The 26,132-nt window shown below is 37.8% G+C and overlaps 1 long non-coding RNA gene across 1 annotated transcript in view; it reads left to right on the forward strand.

Moving 5' to 3' along the window:
• Positions 1 to 25,090, forward strand: part of LOC116541701 — a 57,265-nt gene extending 32,175 nt beyond the window's left edge. The window contains exon 2 of the long non-coding RNA XR_004264903.1: positions 20,582 to 25,090. This is a non-coding gene — a long non-coding RNA (uncharacterized LOC116541701). The remainder of the gene's footprint in view (positions 1 to 20,581) is intronic.
• The last annotated feature ends 1,042 nt before the right edge of the window (positions 25,091 to 26,132 follow it).

The following is a 26,132-nucleotide window of genomic DNA, read 5'->3' on the forward strand; positions in this document are numbered from 1 at the left end:
CTTTTATTGAGTACAAAGCAGGGGGCAGGGTAGGTAGGGTGAGGTAATGGTGGTCAGTGATAGGGTCACTTTAATCAAGTGTCTTGGAGATAGGGGCCCAGGTCTTTCAAGTAGCCGAGGTGAGGAGAAGACCTAATGCGTCAGTACTTTTCTCATACTTGTCAAGAAAGAACAAACACATTGAGATTTATGTTACTATTACTGATTCTATCTTCTAAGAAAAAGAGGAACCAGGTGCAGAAGCGGAACATAGGAATGGTAGCGATTTTTGCATATTGCTTTTGTATCCTGAGATCTTGCTGACATTGTTTATAAGCTTAAGAAGATTTTGGGCTAAGATAATGCGGTTATTTTAGATATAGGATCACTTCATCTGCAAACAGACAATTTGACTTCTCTTTGTATTTGAATACCTTTGTTTCTTTCTCTTCCTGTTTGCCTTGGCTAAAACTATATTGAATAGGAGTGGTGAGAGAGGGCATTCTTGTCTTCTGCCAGTTTCAAGGTGAATGCTTCCAGCTTTTGCCCATTCAGCATGATATTGTCTGTAGATTCATCATAAATGGCTCTTCTTAATTAGAGATATGTTCCTTCAAAACCTGGTTTATTGAGTTTTTAACATGAATGGATGTTGAATTTTATCAAAGGTTTATTCTGCATCATAATCATATCGTTTTTCTATTTAGTTCTGTTTATGTGAGGAATCACATTTATTTATTTGTTTGTGCATGTTGAACCAACCTTGCATCCCAAGGGTGAAGCCTAATTGATCATGATGGATAAGGTTGTGCCTAGTTAGGCCTAGTGTGAGAACCTGGATATTACAGCTGAAGATGTTTAATTCACTTGGCCTTCATTCTTCCCTGTGAGTGCTGCAGACTGCAGCTGCTACAAATTGGCCATCTTGGCCTCATATATCTTCTTTTAAGAAATGTTTTTTTTTTTTTCATGTTATTTGCCCACTTTAATGAGATCATTCGATTTTTTTCAATTTTTATTTTAGGTTCAGAGAGTTAATGTACAGCGTTGATACATGGGTAAATTGGATGTCATGGGAGTTTTGTGTATATATGATTTTGTCACTCAGGTAATGAGTATAGCACTGGATCCATAGTTTTCAGATCTTCACCTTCTTTCACCCTTCACTCTCAAGTAGACCCTGGTGTCTATTTTTCACTTCATCATATCTGTGTGTAGTCAATGTATAGCTTCCACTTATAAGAAATAACATGTAGTATCTGTTTTTCTGTTTTGTCTTAATTTGCTTATGATGTTGTCCTCCAATTCCATCCAAGTTGCTGGAAGGGACATGAGTTTGTTCTTTTTTAATGCCTGCATAGCATTCCATATTATATATTTACCACATTTTCTTTACTTAGTCCACCATTGATGAACACCTAGGTTGATTCCATGTATTTGCTATGATAAGCATGTATATGTATGTATTTTTATGGTAGAATGATTTCTATTCCTTTGGGTATATACTTAGTAATGAGGCTGCTGGGTCAAATGGTAGTTCTGTTTTAAGTTTTTTGAGAATTCTTCACACTGCTTTCCATGGCGGCTAAACTTATTTATATTAATACCAGCAGGATATTTGTTTCCTTTCCTCTACAACCTCACAAACATATGTTATTTTTTGACTTTATAATAATTGTCATTTTGACTTGTGTGAGGTGTTATCTTATTGTGGTTTTGATTTGCATTCCTCTAATGATTAGTGATGCTGAGTATTTTTTCATATGCTTTTTGGCCACGTGTATGTCTTCTTATGAGAAGTGTCTGTTCATGTTTTCTGCTCATTTGTTAATGTGGTTGTTTTGTTTTTGCTTGTTAATTTGTTTAAGTTCCTTATAGATTCTGGATATTAGACCCTTTTTGGATCCATAGTCTGCAAATATTTTCTTCTGTTGTGTAGTTTGTCTGTTTATTCTCTTGAAAATTTATTGTTCTTTGCAGAAGCTCTTTAATTTAATTAGGTCCGACTTGCCCATTTCTGTTTTTGTTGCTATTGATTTTGGAGTCTTCAACATGAAATATTTATTATGGCCTATGTTCAGAATTATATTCCCTAGGGTTTTTCCTAGAGTTTTTTATAATTTTATGTTTTACATTTAAGTCTTCAATCCACATCAGCTTTATTTTTGTATATGGGGAAGAGATAGGGTTCACTTAAGTATTTTGCATATGTCTAGTCAGTTATCCCATTACCATTTATAGAATAGGCAGTCACTTTTCCATTGCTTCTTACTGTTGACTTTGCCAAGGGCAGATGACTTTATGTGGCTTTATTTCTGGGATCTCTAACCTGTTCCATTGATCTATGAACCTTCTTATATATCAGTACCATGCTGTTTTGGTTACTGTAGCCTTGTAGTACCACTTAAGTCAGGTAGTGTAATGCCTCTGGTTTTGTTCTGTATGCACAGGTTTGATTTGACTATTTGGGATACTTTTTTTTCCATATGAATTATAGAATAGCTTTTTTCTAATTCTGTGAAGAATGTCATTGGTAGTTTGATAGAAATAACATTGAAATTGTAAATTGCTTTGTGAAATATGGCCATTTTAATAATGATTCTTTCTATCTATGATAATGGAATGTTTTTCCAATTGTTTGTTTCATCGCTGATTCCTTTGAGCAGTATTCTGGAGTTCTCTTTGTAGAGATCGTTCATCTTTCTGTTTAGCTGTATTCCTAGCTATTTTATTGTCTTTGTGGCTATTGTGAATAGGCTTGGGCTCTTGATTTGGTTTCAGCATGGACATTATTGGTGTATAGAAATGCTACTGACTTTTGTACATCCATTTTGTATCTTGAAATGTCGCTGAAGTTGTTTATAAGATCTGTAAGCCTTTGGGCAGAGATTATGGTATGTTATAGGTATAGAATCATTTTATCTGAGAAGAGAGATAGTTTGACTTCCTCTCTTCTCATTTGGCTGCCTTTTGTTTCTTTCTCTTGACTAACTGCTCTGACTAGCACTTTCAGTACTATGTTGAATAAGAGTCATGAGAGTTCGCATCCTTGTCTTGTTCTGGTTTTTTAGAGGAATGCTTTGAGCTTTGACCCATTCAGTATGATGTTGGCTATGAGTTTGACGTAGATTGGTGTTATTATTTTGAAGTATGTTCCTTCAGTGCTTAGTTTGTTAAGGGTTTCTAACATAAATGGATGTTGAATTTTATTGAAAGCATTTTTTATGTCTATTGAGATGATCATGTAGTTCTGTTTTAATTCTTTTTACATGATGAATAACATTTATTGATTGGCATATGTTGAGCCAAATTTTCATTCTGGGAATAAAGAAGATCCACTTGATCGTGGTGGATTAACTTTTTGTTTTGTTGTTGGATGTGGATTGCTAGTATTTTGTTGAAGATTTTTGCATGTATGTTTACCAGGGATATTGGCCTGAAATTTTCTTACCTCATTGTGTCTGTGCGAGGTTTTGGTATCCCAATGATGCTGGCCTTATAGAATGTAGTAGAGAGGAGTCTTTCCTCCTCAAATTTTTGGGATAGTTTCTGAAAGACTGAGATCAACTTTTGTTTATATGTAAACATTTATATGTAAAATTTGGCTGTAAATCCTTATGGTTCAGGGCTTTTTCTGGTTGGTAGGTTTTTTGTTTTTTTCTTAAATCACTCATTCGATTTCAGAACTCATTCCTGGTCTGTTCTCTGTTTCAAATTCTTCCTGGTTCAATCTTGGGAGGTTGTATATTCCCAGAAATTTATCCATTTCATCTAGGTTTTCTAATTTGTGTTTATAGAGATGTTCTTAATAGACTTGAGGGTTTTAAAAAATATATCTCTAGCATTGGTGATAATGTCTCGTTTGTCATTTCTGATCATATTTATTTGGATCTTCTTTTTTCTTTATCAGTCTAACTAGTGGTCTATCAATCTCACTCATTATTTCAAAAAAAAATAACTTTTCATTTTGTTGATTGTGTGTATGGCTTTCACATATAAATTTTGTTCAGGTTAGCTGTGAGTTTTGTTATTTTTTTCTTCTGCTAGCTTAGGGATTGGTTTGGTCTTATTTTCCTATTTCCTCTATTTGTGATGTTAGTTTGTTCAGATTTTTCTAACTTTTGGATGGGGATGTTTTGAGCCATAAATTTTCCTCTCAACACTGCTCTGTGTCCCAGAGATTCTCATATGTTTTCTCTTTGGTTTTATTGGTTTCAAAGAATGCTTTGATTTCTGCCTTAATTTCATGTTTGCCCAAACGTTATTCAGGGGCATTTTGTTTAATTTCAATGTAATTGTATGGTTTTGAGAGATCTTGGTATCTATTTCTATGTTTAATATGCTGTGATCTGAGAGTGTAGTTGGTATGATTTTGGGTTTTTGAATGTGTTGAGAATTGCTTTATGGCTCATTGTGTGGTTAATTTTAGACTATGTACCATGTCTATATGAAAATAATGCATATTCTGCTGTTAGTCCAGTGTTCTATTAAAGTCTGTCAGGTTCATTTGGACAGGTATTGAATTTATTTCCTGAATATCTTTGTTAGCTTTCTACCTCAATGATCTAATACTGTTAATGGAGTCTCCCACTATTAATGTGTTTACATATGACTCTTCATAGGTCTCCAATAACTTGTTTTGTGCATTTGAGTGCTCCAGTGTTGGGTGCATATATATTTAGGATAGTTGTCTTATTGAATGGAAGCCTTTAACTTTATGTAATGCCCTTTTTTTGTCTTTTTAAAAAATCCTTCTTGCTTTAAGGCCTGTTTTATTTGAAATAAGAATAGCAACTTCTGCTTTTTTCTTCTTGATAGATCTTCAACTTTCTCTGTACTTTGAGTCTATGTGTGTCATTGTGTGTTAGACGAGTTCTGTGATTATAGCATGCACTTGGGTCTTGCTTGCTTTATCCAAGATGCTACTCTCTGCCTTTGAGTTGGAGCATTTAACCTATTGATATTCAAAGCTAGTGTTGAAATGTGCAAATTTGATCCTGTTTTCCATGTTAGCTGGTTCTCATGTAGACTTGATTGTATAGATGCTTTACAGTGTTATTGGTCTATGTAATTACATGTGTTTTTGTGGTGGCCAGTAATTGTTTATTGTTTCTGTGGTTAGCACTTCCTCATGGACCTCTTGTAAACTCTGTCTAGTAGTAACAAATTTCCTTATTATTTGCTTGTCTGAATAGAATTTTATTTCCCCTCATTTATGAAGCTTAATTTGGCAGGATACGCAATTCTTAATTTGGATTTCCTTTCATTAAGAATGCCTAATATAGACCCCAATGTTTTCTGGCTTGTAGGATTTCTGCTGAAACTTCCACTGTTTATTGTAAAAGGTTCCCTGTGAAGGTGACTTCTCTCTAGCTGCCATTAATATTTTTTTCTTTCATGTTGACCTTGGAGAATCATGACTATGAGTCTTGATGATCCTGCATAGTATCTTGGAGGGTTTTTCTGAATTTCCTGAATTTGAATGCTGCCCTCTCTAGTAAGTTGCAGAAACTTTCACAGACAATATTCTCAAATATTTTTTGTAAGTTGATTGCTCTTCCCCTCTTTCAGGGACACCAATGAGTTATAATTTTGGTCTCTTTACATAATCTCATATATCTTGGTGATTTTGTTATATTTTTAAAAATTATTTTTTCTTTATTTTTGTCTGCTTGAGTTGATTTGAAGAGCCTGTCTTTGAAGTCTGGGATTCTTTTCTGGGCTTGGTCTATTCTGCTGTTATTACTTCTGATTGTATTACTAATCCTTGTAGTGAGTTTTTCAGGTCTGTCAGATCAATTTGGTTCTGAAAATAGCTATTCCATTTTTCAGCTCTTGTGTTGTTTTACTGGATTTTTAAGAGTCTTTTGGATTCAATTTTAACTTTCTCTTGAATCATGATAATCTTTGTTGCCCTCCAGGTATAAGATCGTATCATTGGCAAACAAAAATAGTTCAACTTCTTCATTTTCTATTTGGATGCCTTTTATTCTTTTGCCTGATTGCTCTGGATAGAACTTCCAGTACTATGTTGAACAGAAATGGTGAAAGTGGACTTTCTTGTCTTGTCTCAGTTCTGAAGGGGAATACTTTCAACTTTTCCATATTCAGTATAATGTTGGCTATGGGTTTGTCATACATGGCCTTTATGATTTTCAGGTACATTCCTGCTATATCTAGTTTGTTGAGGATCTAAGTCATGAAGCGATGCTGGATTTTATCAGTTGCTTTTTCCGCATCTACTAGGATGATCATAGGCTTTTTGTTTTTAATCCTGTTTTTGTGGTTAATCACATTTATTGACTTGAAATCCACTTGATCATGGTGAATTATTTTTTTGATGTGCTGTTGGATTTGGTTTGCTAGCACTCTGTTGAGGATTTTTGCATTTACATTCATCAGGCATATTGATCTGTAGTTTTATTTATTTATTTATTTATTTTAAAAAGCTAGTCAAGTGAAGCAGTGGGAGTGGAGAAGGAACAAAGAGATCTGTAACTGGCTGTGATCAATTAGTTGTAAACACCACTGCACTTGGACCAGCCTGGTCTGTAGTTTTGTGTGTGTGTGTGTCCTATCCTGATTTGGTATTAGGGTGATTCTTGCTTCATAGTATTAGTCAGAGAGGATTCTCTCCTTGACCTTCTGGAATTGTTTCAGTAGAATTGGTACCAGTTCTTCAAATAGCTTGTAGAATTCAACTGTGAGTACATCTGGTCCTGTGCTTTTTTTTAAGGGGGAGGGTTTTTTTTTTTTTAATTACTGATTCAATCTAACTACTCATTATTGGTCTATGTAGGATTTCTGTTTCTCCTGATTCAAGCTTGGGAGTTTGTATGTTTCCAGTAATTTATCCATTTTCTCTAGATTTTCTAGTTTGTGTTCACAGATATGTTCATAGTAGTCTCAGATGATCTGTTGTATTTCCCTAATATTAGTTATAATGTCTTTATTTTTATTCTGATTATAATTATTTGAATATTCTCTTTTTTGTTAATCTAGTTACATATCAATTTTATTTATTTTTTCAAAGGAGCAACTTTTCATTTTATTGGTATTTTTTTTGTATTGTTTCTATCTCAATTGACACCTTACTTTAAAAAAAAGACATTGTTTCTTTCTCATGTATGTATCAGTCAGTTTCTTTGGTTGCAAGCCACCGAAACCAGTTCTGTCTCACTTTTGCAGATGAAGAATTTGTGAAAAGGAAAGTGAGTAATTGCTAGAATTTCTTGGAAGTTTAGTGAAACAGATGGAGTAAATAGGTGAGAACCAAGCACCACAGCCATATTTACAATAGAGGAACCATCTGACATATGGACCTTGTTGTTGCTACCACTGATACTGGAATGCTGCAATGGACACTGATGCCTTCTCTGGACATGACCACTGCTAATGGGATCATCAAAACTGCTGTGCTTAGAAATCAGATGTTGTTGATTCTGACACCTATACAATGTGTACGTTTTTCTTCTTGTTTCTTTGCATACTTTCCTCCAGAATCAAATGTCCAAAGCATCACAATCATATGATGAACTTAGTTAAAATCATGTATTCATCATGCCTTTGCAGCCTAATGGTGGGAAAAAGGAGTATCTGCATCTGCATGCATTCTTTCCTTTTTCCATCTTGTTATGATGGAGGAGAAGGCCCTCTTTCTTTCTGTGGCCAATCCTTAGTCTATGCTTTAGACCCTACTCCCTGGATCCTTCCTAGAAATGTTATTATTTCTCCCTTTTGCATCTTCAACTTCTCTATCTCTATGTAAGCTTTTCTATCAGTAAACATGCTGTACTTTTTTCCATCTTAAAAATAAAATCAGTCTTCTTTCCATGGGCAAACAAGTAAATATATTTTCCTCAACCAGAGTTCTCAAAAGAGTTATATGCATTCACTGGGTACATTGCCTCAGTTTCCACTCACTCTTCAACCTTATAGTCATGCTTCAGCTCTTCACAACTCCACAAACACGTCCCTTGCAAAAGTCATCAGGAGCTTCCTTGTCACGCAATGCTCACATGTCCGTACTTAGTCTCTACATGGAATCTGATGAGATTCGTCACTCTTTTCTTATGGAAACACTAGTGGTTTCTTTACTAACCTCCTGAAATGCACTCTTGCAACCCATTTTCACGTAGTAGCCAGTGTGATCTTTCCAAATTAGATATCAGATCATCTCACCCCTTAAACAGAATCCTTTTAAAGCTTCCCAATGTTTTTAGAATGAAGTCCAGACTTTTTATGAAGGCCCTCCTACAAATAATCTGTATGATCAAGGACAAAGTGGAAGGAAAGAGAGATGAAGTGATTTGAGAAAGCTAAAAATGAAGAATGTTTTTTCTTTCAATCATTCCTACCCTCCAAGTCGTCTTCTATCACTCTGTCTTCTACTTGCTTTATTTCAGTCACAGTGATCCTCAAAGTAGCTGGACATTTTACATTTCTTTACATATCAAGGCCTTTGCACTTACAGTTCTCTTGAGACTGGTATTCTCTTTACCAACCCCTGAACCCCCTTTCTTTTTTCAATTTCTATACACTGGTCTGTTTTTTACTCAATAGATATTTCCTTAGTGAAACATTTTTAAACCCCTCATTCACACTCATCACACTTTGTACTTCTACACAGAAAATTGTAATTAATCAATTTGCGGTTTTTTTTTTTTTTTTAAGTGTCTACCTTCCCCAAGTAGACTGGGAACTTCATTACAGTAGGGACTATTTTTTTTTCTTTCATTCATCCAAGTATCCAGCATTGTTTCTAGCCCATGACTGACACTCAGAAAGAAGTAGTTGAATCAATGAATAGGTATCCGTAAGCATCTATGGGTTCTGTTAAAGAATAGTCACTCAATAAAGAATTGCTGAATGATTAGATGAGTGAATATATAGGTAAATGCTATATATGTGATGCTGTAAGTTGCTATGCTAGTCATATAAACTGCATCTTAGCCCAGTAAACAACCTCAATTGTTTACACTCCCATAGCTTTGAAGACTCCATATGGCTATCAGTCTAATTAAGCAAAGCTTTATTTTCAGGTATCTGTCTTTTTTGCTGAGCATGCCAAAGAGATTAACAAGGACAAAGTACTTAATGTTTAAAGGAATGCAAAATATCCAACACTACAAAAGGAACAATGTAGCTGGAATAAAATGAGTGAAGGGGATAGTGATACAAAAAGTTGAAAAAGTAGGAATAATTTAAAGAAAAACCATTATTCACTTCTAGCTTTCAGTAAAATTATTTCGTTTTTCCTTCCTCTCTGTCCCTGAGTATGAAAGTCTTTTGTAAAAAGTCTGAACTTTGGCCGGAGGCAGTGGCTTACACCTGTAATCCCCGCACTTCGTGGGGGCTGGGGTGGGTGGATGATCTGAGGTCAAGAGCTCGAGACCAGCCTGACCAATATGGTGAAACCCTGTCTCTACTAAAAATACAAAAAAATTAGCTACACGTCATGACGTGTGCCCATAGTCCCAGCTACTTGGGAGACTAAGACAAAATTGCTTGAACCCGGGGGGCGGAGGTTGCAGTGAGCCAAGATCTCATCACTGGACCCCAGCTTGGGCAACAGAGCAAGACTCTGTCAAAAAAAAAAAAAATCTGAACTTTTATTTAAACATCATTGGGAAGCTTTTGAAGGATTTTGATCAAGAGTGCTTAGACCAGTGGAATTGAAAAAAAAGAGAATGGACCTTCTCTGTTTAGTGAGAGAACAAAAACACACATGAAACAACTAAAGAACAATTTACATTATATATGATACACAAAACCATTGCATGGCCATGTGGTGTCATTGAAAAATTACTGGACAAGGTGATAAAATGCCTCATTTGAAATTAGATATTATTGATTTGCATCTATGGCCTATTTTCTTGTCCTCTTCTTTTTACCCTTCTTCCTGGTGGCTGATTTTAACAACTGTTTAAAACAGATCAGTGTGATTTCTTACTATTGGTTTGCTTATTATGGGCTTTTCCATCATCTTAAAATGTGTTTTACCTCTTTTTCCTCTTTATTCTTTGTAGCCTGAAAATCATTCCCTGTGACTGAAAGTGAGGAACAATGTATCTTATGTTATTCATCAACTTTATACAATTACCTTATGTGGTTTTTCTATCCATTCTTCGATTATCTTGCTCTGAATGTATTAACCAAATCATGTCCTTTCTGTTACCCTTATTATTATTATTGCAAGCCATGATGAAATTTGGGGCTTATTCCTTACTTCCCCTTTAAACTATAGGAGGAAATGAAGCTCCAGTTTCTTTTCACAGTTTAAGGGAGAGGAAAATATCTGGAACAGAAATGAAGAAAGGAAGAGTGAAATGATTTGTGGAAAAGAAAGAGGTATTTACCACATAGAGGTTTTGTGACGGTTAAATGAGTCAATACATGTCAAGTGTTTGTAATTAAGCCTCACATGCAGTACCTGCTCAACAGATGTTGGTCGTTATTATTTGAATTGTAATGATGGAAACAGTTTTATCAGTCAGGGTTCCAGAAGCAAACAGATACCATTGAGTAATTGGGGGCAAGTTTAATACTGGAACTACCTACAAAGTTGTGAGCAAAGAATAGGAAAACCATAAAAATAGTGTACCACTGTAGGTATGGTAATGACAGGTGCTTTTAGTACCCCTTGACTGAAGAGGTGCAAGTAGGAAATAATTTCTGGAACTTTATATGAGTATCTATAGCTATCAGAGAGAGCCACTTGACAGAAGCTATGATCTTTGGTTGAAGGAAACAGCCAGCCCACAGTTACTGTAGGGTGGAAACTTGGAGAGAGAATTAATTCAATCATGCTCTCTTCTCTCATTTCAAAGTCTTGTGGGCACTTCCTGTTGCCCAAACCCCAAACAAAAGCCAGAGAAGAAGGGAGCCCATTAATGGAATAAATAAAAACTAGCCTTCAGGTACACAAAGCAGAGTGGAGAAGGTTTTGTCCTCCAGTGAATTTGGGACAAAATAGAAGATAACAGCATAATCACAAGGTTAGGTATTGAAGAAAATTTGCAAAGCATTTATGGTATGACTGACAACTTGTCAGCATACCTGGAGATTTCCATGGGAATATTTGTATGCTAGTCCACAAATAAAAGTCACCCACTTTGCTCCAGGGTTAAACTAATGACTGCCAGCCCAGAATGATGCCTTAATGGGAGCTTCCCTATACCTTTATCCCTATCATTATTATTATTATTAATATTATTTGAGACTGAGTTTTGCTGTCGCCCAGGCTGGAATACAGTGCCATGGTCTTGGCTCACTGCAACTTCTGCCTCCCAGGTTCAAGCAATTCTCCTGCCTCAGCCTCCTGAGTAGCTAGGATTACAAGTGCACACCAAAACACCCAGCTAAATTTCATACTTTTAGTAGAGACAGGGTTTCACCATGTTGGCCAGGCTGGTCTTGAACCCCTGACCTCAAGTGATTCACCTGCTTCGGCCTCCCAAAGTGCTCAGTTACAGGCATAAGCCACTGCACCTGGCCTATACCTTTCATTATTATCTTTCTTTGGAACTTCTTCAGTCACAGCCCCTCAGATGTCTCTTGAAAGCCTTTGTGCCTTTGTAAGGGAGAAGATATATCGCTGGTGTTTAAGAAACGAGTGATGAAGGAGAAAGGAAATAGAAAGGAGAAATGGAGTTTGTTTTCCCAGCTGGTATTAAAAAATAAAGATTTCAAGGTTGACAATTGCTTAAACTGTGCTTAAACTTACACCTTCCTCCCCCCACCACTGCCTCTCCTGCTACCTCACTGCTCTGTCACCTAGGAGCAGTAAGAGCATATACCATTAAGATGCAAATTGTGGTAGGAGAGTTCAGAGAACTCTGGTTTCTTAAAAATCAAGGAAGTTCTTATGAGGAAAATGACATTTGAGCTAGACTTTGAGGAACAGAGATAGGCATTTGACAAGTGGAATCATAAAATATTCCAGGGAAAAGAAACAAGATAGACAAAGGAATAGATGTTAGGAAATGTGTGATTATTTAGGAAATAACTAATTATCCAGTAATATATTATTCCCCACTTCAGCACCCCCACCACCCAAGTGCAAGTCATTGCTGTAGATTGGAATAAATTTTTTACTTAGTCAATTTTTTCATTATTTTGCATACCTAGATACAGATGCACAAGAAATAATATAGCTCCATGTGCATATTCTTAAGCTGCTTAAATATCATATTGTACATATTGTCCTGTATATTTTTTCATTCACAGTTTTTTTTGAAATTGAAGAATCCTAATATATTTAAATCTAATTAATTCCTCTGGTATACAATTATGTGACATTTTAAAAATTTATTTTCCTGTTGATGGATATTAGATTGTTTCCAAATCTTTACTATTCTGTATAATGTTATTGTTAAAAAATGTGCACTAGCACTACTTATCAGAGAAATGCAAATTAAAACCACAATGAGATATTAACACATACCTGTTAGAATGGCTTTTATCAAAAAGACAAAAGACAGAAAGTATTAATGAGGATGTGGAGAAAAGGGAACCCTTGTTCCCTGTTGGTGGGAATGTAAATTAGTTACAGGTATTAAGAAAAACAGTATGAAGATTTCTCAAAATATTAAAAATAGAATTGTATATGATCCAGCATGTTACTACAAATGTGTATATATACATATATATGTATATGTATATATATATATATATATCTCCAATTTTATTTTTAATATATATATTTTTTTACATAAATCTCCAATTTCATTTTTTGGAGATATGGACTTATATGTATCCAAGAAAAGGAAATTTATGCTGAAAAAACATCTGCACTCCCATGTTTATTGCTGCATTAGCTACAATAGCCAAGATATAGAATTAATCTAAGTATCCATCAGTAGATGAACGGTTAAAGAAAATGTGGTATATATACACAATGAAATATTATTCAGCCTTAAAAAAGAATGAAATTCTGTCATTTGTGATAGTATGGATGAAACTGGAGGACATTATGTTAAGTGAACATGATCTCACTTATACATGGAATCTAAAGAAGTTGAACTCATTGAAGCATAGCGTAGAATGGTGGTTACCAGGAGCTAGAGGCAGACAGGAGGATTGAGGAGATGTTACAAAAAGGATACAAAATTTCATTTAGGTAGGAAGAATACTGTTTAATATATCTATTGTACAATATGGTGACTATAGAAAATAACAATGTATTATATTTTTGGAAATCACTAAGAGAGACGATTTTATGATCTTACCACAAAAAAACGATAGGAGTATGAGGCAATGCTTATGTTAATCAGCTCTTTTTAGCCATTCCACATTGTTTACATATTTCAAAACATCATTGTTGTATATGATAAATACATATAATTTTTTTCATTTTGTTTTTTTGAGACAGAGTCTCACCCTGTCACTTAGGCTGAAGTGCAGTGGCATGAACTTGGCTCACTGTAGCCTCGACCTCCCAGGCTCAAACAATCCTCCCACTTCAGCCCCCTGAGTAGTTGGGACTACATGTGCACACCATCATGCCTGGCTAATTTCTGTTTTTTGTAGAGACTGGGTTTCACCATGTTGCCCAGGCTGGTCTCAAAACCTTGGGCTCAAGTGATCCTCATGCCTCAGCCTCCCAAAATATTGGGATTACAGGCATGAGCCACTGTACCCAACCTACAATTTTTGTCAAATAAATAAATGTATTATTAAATGTACATTTCTCCAGATATATATGTGCAAGAATGTCTTTATAACATATTCTTAACCTTTTTGTGCCATATATTATTTTGAGAGTCCGGTGGTTTATAGGACCCTTCTCAGAAAGATTATTTTTTCTTTTTTTATTTGTGCATAATATTATGCATATATATTGGGTATATGTGACATTTGATACATGCATACAATGTTTAATGATTAAATTATTATATTTAGCACATCTATTACTTCAGACATTTATCATTTCCTTATTGTGTTGGTAACATTTTAAATCTCCTAGATATTTTGGAAAATACAATATATTGCTGTTAACTACAGTCACCCTATTGTGCTGCTGTACACTAGAACTTATTCCATCTGTGAATGTTTGTACCCATTAATCAACCTGTCTGTATCACTCACTCCAACAGCCTTTGCAGCCTCTGGTAACTATCATTCTACTCTCTACCTTCATGAAATCAACTTTTAGTTTTAAGCCCCAACATATGAGTGACGATATACAATATTTGTCTTTCTTTGTCTGGCATATTTTATGTAAAATAATGACCTGCAGTTCCACCCATGTTATTGCAGACAACAGGATTTTATTCTTTTTATGGCCGAAGAGTATTCCATTGTGTATATATATTTCATATTTTCTTTTTCTTTCTTTCTTTTTTTTTTTTTTTTTTTTTTTTTGAGACAGAGTCTTGCTCTGTTGCTCAGCTGGAGTGCAGTGGTACAATCTTGGCTTGCTGCAAGCTCCACCTCCCAGGTTCAAGTGATTCTCCTGCCTGAGCCTCTTGAGTAGCTGGGATTAAAGGCATACGCCACCACACCCAGCAAATTTTTGTATTTTTAGTAGAGATGGTGTTTTGCCATGTTGGCCAGGCTGGTCTCAATCTCCTAACCTCAAGTGATCCACCCACCTCAGCTTCCCAAAGTGCTGTGATTACAGGTGTGAGCCACTGCACCCAGCCTTATATTCTATATTTTCTTTATCAATCCATTAATTGATGTACACTTAGGTTGATTCCATATATTGACTATTGTGAACAGTGCTGCAATAACTATGCAGATGTAGGTATCCTTTTGATATACTGATTGGCTATTTTTCAGGTAAATACTGAGTAGTTGGATTGCTGTAGTTTCATAGTAGTTCTATCTTTAGATTTGTGAAAACCTCCAAACTGTTTTTCATAATGGTTGTACTAGTTTACATTCTGACCAGCACTGTAAGAGTTCAATTTTCTCTATGTCCTTACCAGGATTTCTGATTTTTTTGTCTTTTTTATAATATCCCTTGTAATTAGAGGTATATGATATTTCGTTGTATTTTTTAAAACTTGTATCTTGGGTTTAATGCTATCTGTGCAAGTTTGTTATATATGTAAATTGCATGTCATGGGAGTTTGCTGTACAGATTGTTTTGTCACCAAGTTAATAAACATAGTACCCTCTAGGTAGTTTTTGATCCTTACCTTTCTAAAACCCTCACCGTCAATTAGGCCCAGTGTCTGTTATTCCCTTCTTTGTGTCCATGTTTACTCAATGTTTAGCTCCCACTTAGAAGCGAGAACATGTGGTATTTGGTTTTCCGTTCCTGTATTAGTTCACAAAGGACAATGGCCTCCAGCTCCATCCATGTTGCTGCAAAAAACATGATCTTGTTCTTTTTATGGCTATGTAGTATTCCATGCAGTCTATCATTGATGGGCTTTACGGTTGATTTTATATCTTTGCTATTGTTAAGGGTACTGTGATGAACATCCATATGCATGAGGCTTTATGGTAGGATGATTTATATCCCTTTGAGGATATACCCAATAATGAGATTGCTGGGTAGCATGGTAATTCTGTTTAGACTTCTTTGAGAACTCACTAAATTTCTTTCCACAATGGCTGAGCAATTTACATTCCCACCAGCAGGGTATAAGTGTTTCCTTTTCCTTTTTTCTTTTTTTTCTTTTTCCATTTATTTTATTGCATTTTAGGTTTTGGGGTACACATGAAGAACATGCAAGACTGTTGCATCGGTACACACGTGGCAGTGTGATTTGCTGCCTTCCTCCCCATCACCTACATCTGGCATCTCTCCCCTTGCTATCTCTCCCCAACTCCCCACCCCCCACCGTCCCTCCCCTATTTCCCCCAAACAGACCCCAGTGTGTAGTGCTCCCCTCCCTGTGTCCATGTGTTCTCATTGTTCAACACCCACCTATGAGTGAGAACATGCGGTGTTTAATCTTCTGCTCTTCTGTCAGTTTGCTGAGAATGATGGTTTCCAGGTTCATCCATGTCCCTACAAAGGACACAAACTCATTGTTTTTGATGGCTGCATAATATTCCATGGTGTATATGTGTCACATTTTCCCTGTCCAGTCTATCATCAATGGGCATTTGGGATGGTTCCAGGTCTTTGCTATTGTAAACACTGCTGCAATGAACATTCGTGTGCACATGTCCTTATAGTAGAACGATTTATAATCCTTTGGATATATACCCAGTAATGGGATTTCTGGGTCAAATGGAATTTCTATTTCTAGGTCCTTGAGGAATCGCCACAGTGTTTCCTTTTCTTTGCAATATTGCCAGCATTCTTTTTTTCTTTTTACTTTTTAGCAATAGCCATTCTGACTGGTGTGAGATGGCATTTCTTTGTGTATTTAATTTGCATCTCTCTAATGATTAGTGATGTTGAGTATTTTCTCATATGCTTGTTGGCCATATGTATATCTTTTTAGAAGTGTCTGTTCATATCCTTTGCCTATTTTTTATGTGCTTGTTTGTCTTTTGCTTGTTGATTTGTTTAAGTTCCTTATAGATTCTAGATACTAGATTTTGTCACATGTGTAGTTTGTAAATATATTCTATTCTGTAGGTTGTCTGTTTACTATATTGAAAGGTTGTTTATTTTGGTTTTGTTTTTTGGTTTTTTTTGCTGTGCAAAACCTCTTTAATTTAATTAGATCCCATTTATCAATTTTTGGTTTTGTTGCCATTGCTTTTGGCATTTTCTTCATGAAATGTTTGCCAGGCCCTGTGTCCAGAAGTGTATTTCCTAGGTTATCTTCCCTGGTTTTTATAGTTTTAGGTTTTACATTTAAGTTTTTAATTTATCTTGAGTTGACCTTTGTATATGGTGTAGGAAGGGGCCCAGTTTCAGTCTGCTGCATATGGCTAGTTATCCCAGCACCATTTATTGAATAGGTGATCCTTTACCCATTGCTTGCTTTTGTCAGGTTTGCTGAAGATCAGATGGTTGTAGATGGCTGATCTTATTTCTTAGTTATCTATTCTGTTCCATTGGTCTATGTGTCTGTTTTTGTACCAGTACCATGATGTCTTGGTTACTGTAGCTCTGTAGTGTAGTTTGAAATCAGGTAATGTTATGCTTCCAGGTTTGTGCTTTTTGCTTAGGATTGCCTTGCTTCTACTCAGGCTCTTTTTTCATTCCATATTAATTTTAAAATAGTTTTTTTTTTTTGACACGGAGTCTCACTCTTGTTGCCTAGGCTGGAGTGCAGTGGCACAATCTCAGCTCACCACAACCTCCGCCTCCTGGGTTCAAGCGATTCTCCTGCCTCAGCCTCCTGAGTAGCTGGGATTATAGGCATGTGCCACCATGCCTGGCCAATTTTTATATTTTTGGTAGAGATGGGGTTTTTCCATTTTGGTCAAGTTGGTCTTGAACTCTCGACCTCAGTTGACCCGCCTGCCTCAGCTTCCCAAAGTACTGGGATTACAGGTGTGAGTCACTGCATCCGGCCCTTAAAATAGTTTTTAAAAAATTCTTGGAAGAATGTCATTGATAGTTTGACAGGAATTGTATTGAATGTAAATTACTTAGAACAGCATAGCTATGTTAACAATATTTATTCTATCTATGATCATGGAATGTTGTTTTCATTTTTTGGTATCATCTCCTGATTTCTTTGGGTAGCATTTTGTAATTCTCATTGTAGAAACCTTTCACCTTCCTGAATAGCTGTAGTCCTAGGTATTTTGTTCCTTTTGTGGCTATTGTGTATAGGATTGTGTTCTTCATTTGGCTCTCAGCTTGGATGATGTACGTTAATTTTGTATCCTGAAACTTTCCTGAAGTTGTTTATCAGATCAAGGAACTTATGGGCAGAGACCCTGGGATTTTCTAGGAATAGAGTCATATTGTTTGCAAACAGAGATTTTTTGACTTCTTGTCTTCCTATTTAGATGCCTTTTATTATTTTTTTGTTTTGCCCAATTGTCTAGCTAGGACTTCCAGTACTATATTGAATGGGAGTGGTGACAGAGGACATCATTGTCTTGTTCCAGATTTGTAAAGAAATTCTTCCAGCTTTGGCCCATTCAGTATGATGTTGACTGTAGGTTTTTCATAGATGACTCTTATTATTTTGAACTATGTTCCCTCAATGCCTAGTTTGTTGAGGGTTTTTAATATGAAGTGATGTTGAATTTTATCAAAAGCCTTTTTGTTCTATTGAGATGATCATGTGGTTTTTGTTTTTGTTTATGCGATGAATCACATTTGTTGATTTGTGTATGTTGAACTAATCTTGCATCTCATAAGGAAAGCCTACTTGATTGTGGTTGATAAGCTTTTTAATGTGCTGCTGGATTCTGTTTGCTAGCATTTTGCTGAGGGTTTTTGGGTCTACGTTCATCAAGGGTATTGGCCAGAAGCTTTCTTATTTTGTTATGTCTGTGTGAGGTTTTGATATCACAATGATGCTGGCCTTATAGAATGAGGTAAAAAGCCATGTCCTGTATTAGTCCATTTTCACACTGCTATAAAGAACTGCCTGAGACTGGGGAATTTATAAAGGAAAGAAATGTAATTGATTCACAGGCCAGCATGACTGGGGAGCCCTCAGGGAAGTTACAATCATGGTGGAAGGCAAAGGGGAAGCAAGGCACCTTCTTTGCAAGGTGACAGGAAGGAGAATGATCACAGGAGGAACTACCAAACATTTATAAAACCATCAGAGCTTGTGAGACTTCACTATCATGAGAACAACATAGGGGAAACCCCTCCCATGATTGAATTACCTCCACCTTGTCTCTCCCTTGACACATGGGTATTATGGGGATTATAATTCAAGATTAGATTTGGGTGGGGACACAAAGCCTAACCATATCATTCTGCCCTGGCCCCTCCCAAATCTCATGTCCTCAAATTTCAGAACATAATCATGACTTCCCAACAGTCCCCCAAAGCCTTATCTCATTTCAACATTAACTCAAAATTCTACATTTCAAAGTCTTATCTAAAACAAGGCAAGTCTCTTCCACCTATGAGCCTGTAAAATTAAAAAAAAAAAAAATTAGTTACTTCCTAGATACAATGGCAGTGCAGGCAATTAGTAAATACAACCATTCCAAATGGGAGAAATTTGCCAAAACAAAGAGGCTACAGGCCCCACGCAAGTCCAGAATCCAGCGGGGCAGTCAGATCTTAAAGCTCCATAATGATCTTTTTGATTCCATGTCTCACATCCAGGTCATGCTGATGCAAGAGATGGGTTCCTATGGCCTTGGGAAGCTCTGCACTTGTAGCTTTTTAGGAAACACCCTCCTGGCTGCTTTCATGGGCTATGTTGTCCAGGCTCCGGTCTTCAGTTTTCAGCCACAAGGAATCCTCCTACTTTCCACCCAAAGTGCTATCAGCCTCCATGTCTGGATACTTTACAGTATATTTTGTTTCTCTAGTTCCTCTAGGTGGGACGTAGCTTGTTAAATCTGAGATTTTTCTTACTTTGTGATGTGAGTATTTAGCCCTATAAATTGCCATTTTAACACTGCTTTAGCTGTGTCTTAAAGATTCTGGTATGTTGTGGCTTTTTTTTTCATTAGTTTGAAAGAATTTCTTGATTTCTGCCTTAATTTCATTGTTTACCCAAAAATCATCAGAAATAGGCTATTTATTTTCCCTGTGATTTTGAGTGAAATTTTAGTGTTGATTTCTATTTTTAGTATATTGTGGTCCAGGAGTGTGGTTGGCTTTTTTTTGTGGGTTTTTTTTGTTTGTTTGTTTTGTTTTTTTTAATTTGCTGAGGTTTTCATGGCTGATTGTGTGGTCAGTTTTTGAGTATGCGCCATGTGTAGATGAGAAGAAAGTCTATTCTGGTTTTTTTTTTTTTTTTTTGAGTGAAGTGTTGTATATTTGTCTGTTAGGTCTATTTGGTCAAGTTTACGTTCATGTCTTGAATATCTTTGTTAGTTGTCTGCATCAGTGATCTAATACTGTTCATGGGGTGTTGAACTCTTACACTATTATTGTGTGGTTATTTATGTTTCTTTGTAGGTCTCTAAGAACTTACTTTGTTAATCTGGGTGATCCTGTGTTGGATGCATCTATATTTAGGATAGTTAAGTCTTCTTATTGAATTTAACCCTTTACCATTATGTCATGCTCTCCTTAATCTTTTTTTTTTTAATCTCTGTTGGTTCAAAGTCTGTTTTGTCTGAAATTAGAGTAGGAACTCCTGTTTTTTTTTTTCATTTTCCATTTTCTTGTTAGATTTTTCTGCCTTTTTACTTTGAGCCTATGAGTGTAATTGCATGTGAGATGAGTTTGTTAACAAACCAAGACCATTGGGTTGTCTGTGCCTTTTAATTGGGGTATTTAGCCCATTTACATTCAAAGTTATTATTGCTATGTGTAGATTTGATCCTGTTATCCTGTTGTTAGCTGGTTGTTATGCACACTTGTTTGTGTGTTGGCTTTATAGTGTCAAAGGTCTATGTAATTTTGTGTGTTTTCATGGTGGCTTTATCAGGTTAACTTAGTTACTTTTTTAAATGACTATATCATCTTTTATTTCCTCTATTGTTTTATTGTATTCCCTAGAATTCTTATATTGGGTTTCGACTTTCTACTAAGTCTCAATGATCTTCATTCTTATCCATATTCCAAATTCTATTTCTTTCATTTCAGCCATTTCAGCCTGGATAACAATCATTGTTGGGGAACTACTGAGGTCATTTAGAGGTAAGAAGATACTCTGGTTCTTTGAGTTGCTATAGTTCATGTGCTGGTTCTTTTTTATTTGTGTGAGCTGATATTCCTTAAATCTTTAGTTGCTGTACTTTGGTTGAGGTTTTTTGTTTGTTTTTGCTTTTATCTTTTTTGATGCTCTTGGGTGTTTGATTGTGGTATAAGGTGGGTTCAGTCGATTGGCTCCATTTCTGGAAGATTTTAGAAGGCCATGTCCAGCTCAGCACCCCTGGGCTTCATGCTTTAACTCTGGGGTCTGTTGTCAGCCCCCCAGCTTTGTTCCCTAGCCCCTCAAGGTTAGGAACCTTCTTCACTGTAGGTTACAAGGTGTTCCTGAATCATTGGTTACAGTTCATTGTTGGGGTGGTGGCAGTGGGATTTATGCTCATTTGTATGTGCCAGGAGCAGTGGCTGTGCAGCAGGGTACACATGCATTGGCTGGGGTGGCATACCAGTGACAGCAAGGCTGCTGCATTTAAGTGCATGCCGTAGCCAGCAGTGGTGTTGGTGAAGGCATGGCACTGGTGGGTGTGGGGTTGCTGATCTCCATGTGCATGTTTGGAGCAGCAATATTGGCAGCACCAGGGGTGTCGTTTTCAGCCTTCATGCATATGTTCACATTGGCATTGGTGGCTGCATGGGTGAGGCTTGGTTTCCAACGTTTGTGTGCATGTTTTCACCAGCAATGGCAGCACAACTGGGTTCGCGGAGTGTGTTCAAACCTGCTGGATAGGCATGGTGGGGTGTGTGCATGCAGAGGAGAGGAGGTGAGGTTTATCTGCATTCACATCCATTGGCAAAGCAGTTGGTGGGTGGCTGTGGATGATAGTGTGCTGGAAGTGTAGTGCCGCTGAGGCTGCAGTGGTGGAGAGCATGTAGGTGGCTGGTGTGTGGTGGTGGAGGACACTGTGGTGGAGCTCTGCCGTGGTCAGTTATGGTCTGCCAGTTAAGGAGCTATAATTAAGGCCTTTTGGAAGCACCCTGATTGGGCATCTGAGGCTGCACTACAGGCAGGCATGGCCAAGCTTAGACACTGGGGGAGGCCAACAGACAGGGGTACTCAGGTTACACTGGCTCCATCTTACATACAAGACTCTCCAGCTCTTTCCAGCTTCGACAGTCCCCTTAAGGCTAAAGTCTCCTAGAGAAACATAGCGACCTTTGGAACTTATACATCCCTGGCCATGCTCCACTGCAGGTATTTCCAAACCAGGCCCTCTGGACTCTCCACAGCCTGGAGTCCTACTCCTACCATCTATCTCAATTGCTTTTCCTGCCAGCTGAAGTGTCCATGGGGGTTCTGAGGTTGCCTGATGCCAGGATTCCAGAGGTCCATGGTGAAAATACGCTGCTCCTCACCTGTTCAACTCACCCCTTCCTCAGGAGTTGCTGCAGTCCAGGAACAAGTTCCAGTGCATGGCAGCTCCGAACATGGTTTCCAGCTTCTTTCCCCTTCAGCCCAGCATCTTTGTCCTTGCTACATCCTTTCTCAAGGCCTTAGCTCTGAAGATCTGCTCAGAGTGTACCAGTCTTTCTGATGTCTGTTTCTCAATGGCAGATGTACCTCCTGGCTGCATCTAGTCTCCCATCTTGAATCCAGAATCTCATTGTGGTTTTGATTTATATTTCTGTAATGATTATTGGTGTCAATAATTTTTTATATGTTGGACATTTGTGCGTCTTCTTTTGAACAACGTTTATTCAGAATATTTATTTGCCCATTTTTTAATCAGATGATTTATATTTTTGCATTGAGGTTTTTGGTATCTTTGTATATTCCAGATGTTAGTCACTTGGTGGATTCATAGTTTGCAAATATTTTCTTCCATTGTACAGGTTGTCTCTTCAGTCTGTTGATTGTGGCATGTAGGCTGGGCCTGTTGTTAGGCTTTCTTATTGTGCACATGTGTACCAGTGGAAACAGGCAGACTGGTTGGTTCCCAGGCCCTCAGATAACAGATAGTGTGCTTGGGTGTCAGTGTCAGTGGGCAGGGTGGGCCTATTCTCAGCCCCCTGGACTGTGCCCAGGCAAGCTGGTCCCAGAATTCCTGAATGTACATGTAGACAAAGGGCTTTCTTGCTGCTAGTGGTCAATGGGGTTGCCATCAGTGGTAGCAGCCCTAGGCAGGTGGCTCTTAGGATCTGGGTAATACATACTTTAGCTCTCTATGATCCAGAGGCAGCTGCCCCAGTACACTACTAGAATTCTGAGTATCTGGCTGCATTTCTGGGTCCAGCCAGTGTCATAATGTTGCAGCCCTCTGAGTGGACATGAGGGGATGTCTGCAGGGCTTTTAGGATATGGAGATGGAGCATCAGTTGGGCCCCAGAGCAGGGTGTAGTCTGGTGGGAGTTGTGCTCTCAAAATGGTGCTGTGAAGCAGCTACTTGGGTCCCAGATTTTATGTGGGACCCAGCACACATTCCTCTGGAATAATGCCAAGGTGTGGACTTTAAGTAACTCCCTATACTAAGTCTCAGGGCCTGTAAGGGCTGAGGCTCTCTCTGTGGCTAAGATTACAGGGGTCTGTGGTGGGAGCCTGAACCACAGGGGATCTCTTGCTTTTCTTCCACGTTGGAGAGTTCTTTTTTGCTCTGTATTATTTTGCTTCCCTCTCCTTTCATGCCTTAGAGGTTTCCTGTCACTGCTCTGATAAATTCCAGGATATTCTCTTAAACTCTGCATTTGACATGTGATTATCTACTTGCTGTTTTTGTACTTCTCTGTGGATGAGTTAGGTGCTGGGTGCCTCTAGTAAACCATCTTTGAAAAAAATGTTTTTAAATACGTAAAATACAATGCATTCGACTAAAAAAGGAACCAATTTTTTTGAAATATATTTACCAAATCATTTTAAAGTTTGTGATAGAATAATGTGATTCTTAGCTAATGGATGCTGGGCTTAATACCTAGGTGACGGGATGATCTGTGCAGCAAACCATCATGGCAAATGTTTACCTGTGTAACAAACCTGCACATGTAATGCTGAACTTGAAATAAAAGTTGGAGGAAAAAAAACGTGATTTTTTAAATTAAGTTCATTCAATAGCAAGATATTTCAGTGAGTCTAGTAGTTACTATAATCTAAAATTACTAATGAGCATAAGCACTATTTTGAGATTGCTCTAATAACTAATATGTTATGCAAATAACTGGAATTTTTATTAGTGCAAAGTTATATATATATATATACATATATATATATACACACACATATATGTACACACACATAGATATGTACACTAATACAATTGTAGTATTTTGCCTACATGCATGCTGAAAAGAGATGCTAAATTTCAAGTAGTCTAAATAAAAATCGGGGGAGTTGGCCAAGATGGCCCACTAGAAAGAGCTGTGGTTGGAGCCTCCCCCTGAGAAGAATGAAAACAGTCAGTGAATTCTGCACCAACAACTGAAGTATTCAGGTTCTCTTGTTGGGACTGAGTAGGCAGTTGGCATGACCCATGGAGAGTGAGGAAAAGCAGAGTGTACTGATGGCCCACCCAGGAGCCACATGGGGCAAGGGGAGCTCCCACCCCCAGCCAGGGGAGGCAGTGAACAACTCTACATGGGAAACCACACTTTTTCCACAGATCTGTGCAACCCACAGATCAGGAGATATCCTCGTGAGCCCATGCCACCAGCACCTTGGATCCCAAGCACAGAGCTCTACAGATTCTCAGTGGTCACTTGGCTGGAGACTGCCTAAGACTACTGAGTTCCCCGGGGGAGGGATGACTGCCATCATTGCAGTTGCCAGCTGCCCGAAATGACTGAGCACCTGGGGGGAAGGGCAGCACCATCACTGAAGCTCCAGTCTGCCATTTTTTCCTGCTGGCACAGGGAGACTGGGTGGTTTGGAACCAAGAGGAATTCCCCACACCACAGCACAGTGGCTGTGGCAGATCGTGGGCAGACTGCCTCTTTAGGCCAGACTCTAATCCATTCCAACTCACTTGGCTTGGCTTACCTGCAGAAACTTCAGCAACTCCAGCCAGGGTTTTGCAGACAGAAGTCTGATCTCCCTGGGACAGGGTTCCTAGAAGGAGTGGCAGCCACAGTCATCACAGATTAATGAACTGAGTCTTTCCCCCTGCTGGGTCTGAAGAATCTAGGCTGTACCGAGCAGTGGGATTACACCCAGCACCAAGGGGCTTCTTTAACCAGAGTGCTTCTTTAAGGTGGTCCCTGATCCCTGCCTCCTGACTGGGTGAGAACTCCCCCAACAGGAGTCTCTAGGCACCTCATACAGGAGTGTTCCTGCTGATATCATGTCAGTGCCAGTCTGAGACAGAGCTCCCAGAGGAAGGAGCAGGCAGCCATCTTTTCTATTGTGCAGCCCTCACTGGTGACACCTCCAGTTGTAGGAGGAACCCATGTGAATAAGTTCTGGAGTGGACCCCCAGTAAACTGCAGCCAGCCTATAGAAGAGTTGTCTGATTGTTAAAAGAAAAGCAAACAGAAAGCAACAACAACAACATCCATAAAGAAAAGTCCCCACAAAAAACCCATCCAAAGGTCAACGGCCTCAAAGATCAAAGCTAGATAAACTCATGCAGATGAGAAAGAATCAATGAAAAAACACTGAAAATTTTAAAAAGCCAGACTGATTTTTCTCCTCCAAATGATCACAACACCTCTCCAGCATGGGCACATTACTGGGTAGAGGCTGAAATGGATGAATTGACAGAAGTAGGCTTCAGAAGGTGAGTGGTAATGAACTTTGCTGAACTAAAACAGCATGTTTTAACCCAGTGCAAAGAATCAAAGAACCATAAAAAAACATTGTAGGAGCTGTTAACCAGAATAACCAGTTTGGAGAGGAACATAAGTGACCTAATGGAGCTGAAAAACACAACACAAGAACTTCACAATGCTATCACAAATATCAATAACCAACTAGACCAAACAGAGGAAAGAATTTCAGATTTTGAAGGCTATCTTGCTGAAATAAGACAGGCAGACAAGATTGGAGAAAAAATAATGAAAAGCAACGAACAAAACTTATAAGAACTATTGAAATATGTAAAAAGACCAAACCTACAACTGATTGGGGCACCTGAAAGAGATTGAAAGAATGGAACAAAATTGGAAAACATACTTTAGAGTATCATCCAGGAGAACTTCCCCAACCTAGCAAGACATGCCAACATTCAAATTCAGGAAATACACAGAATCTCAGAAACCCTACAAGCCAGAAGAGATTGGAGGCCAATATTTAACATTTTTAAAGAAAAGAATTTTCTTTAGGACCAAAATTTCATATTTGGTCAAACAGCTTCATAAACAAAGGAGAATTAAAATCTTTTTCGGTCAAGCAAATGCTGAGGGAATTTGTCAGCACCAAGCCTGCCTTGTAATAGCTCTTGAAGGAAGCACTAAATATGGAAAGGAAAAACCTTTACCAGCCACTACAAAAACACAATGAAGTATAATGACCAGTGACTCTGTGAAGCAACTACATCAGCAAGTCTGCAAAATAACTAGCATT

The sequence above is a fragment of the Sapajus apella genome, unplaced genomic scaffold, assembly GCF_009761245.1.
Source record: "Sapajus apella isolate SASKATOON/1434 unplaced genomic scaffold, GSC_monkey_1.0 scaffold154, whole genome shotgun sequence".
NCBI lineage: Eukaryota > Metazoa > Chordata > Mammalia > Primates > Cebidae > Sapajus > Sapajus apella.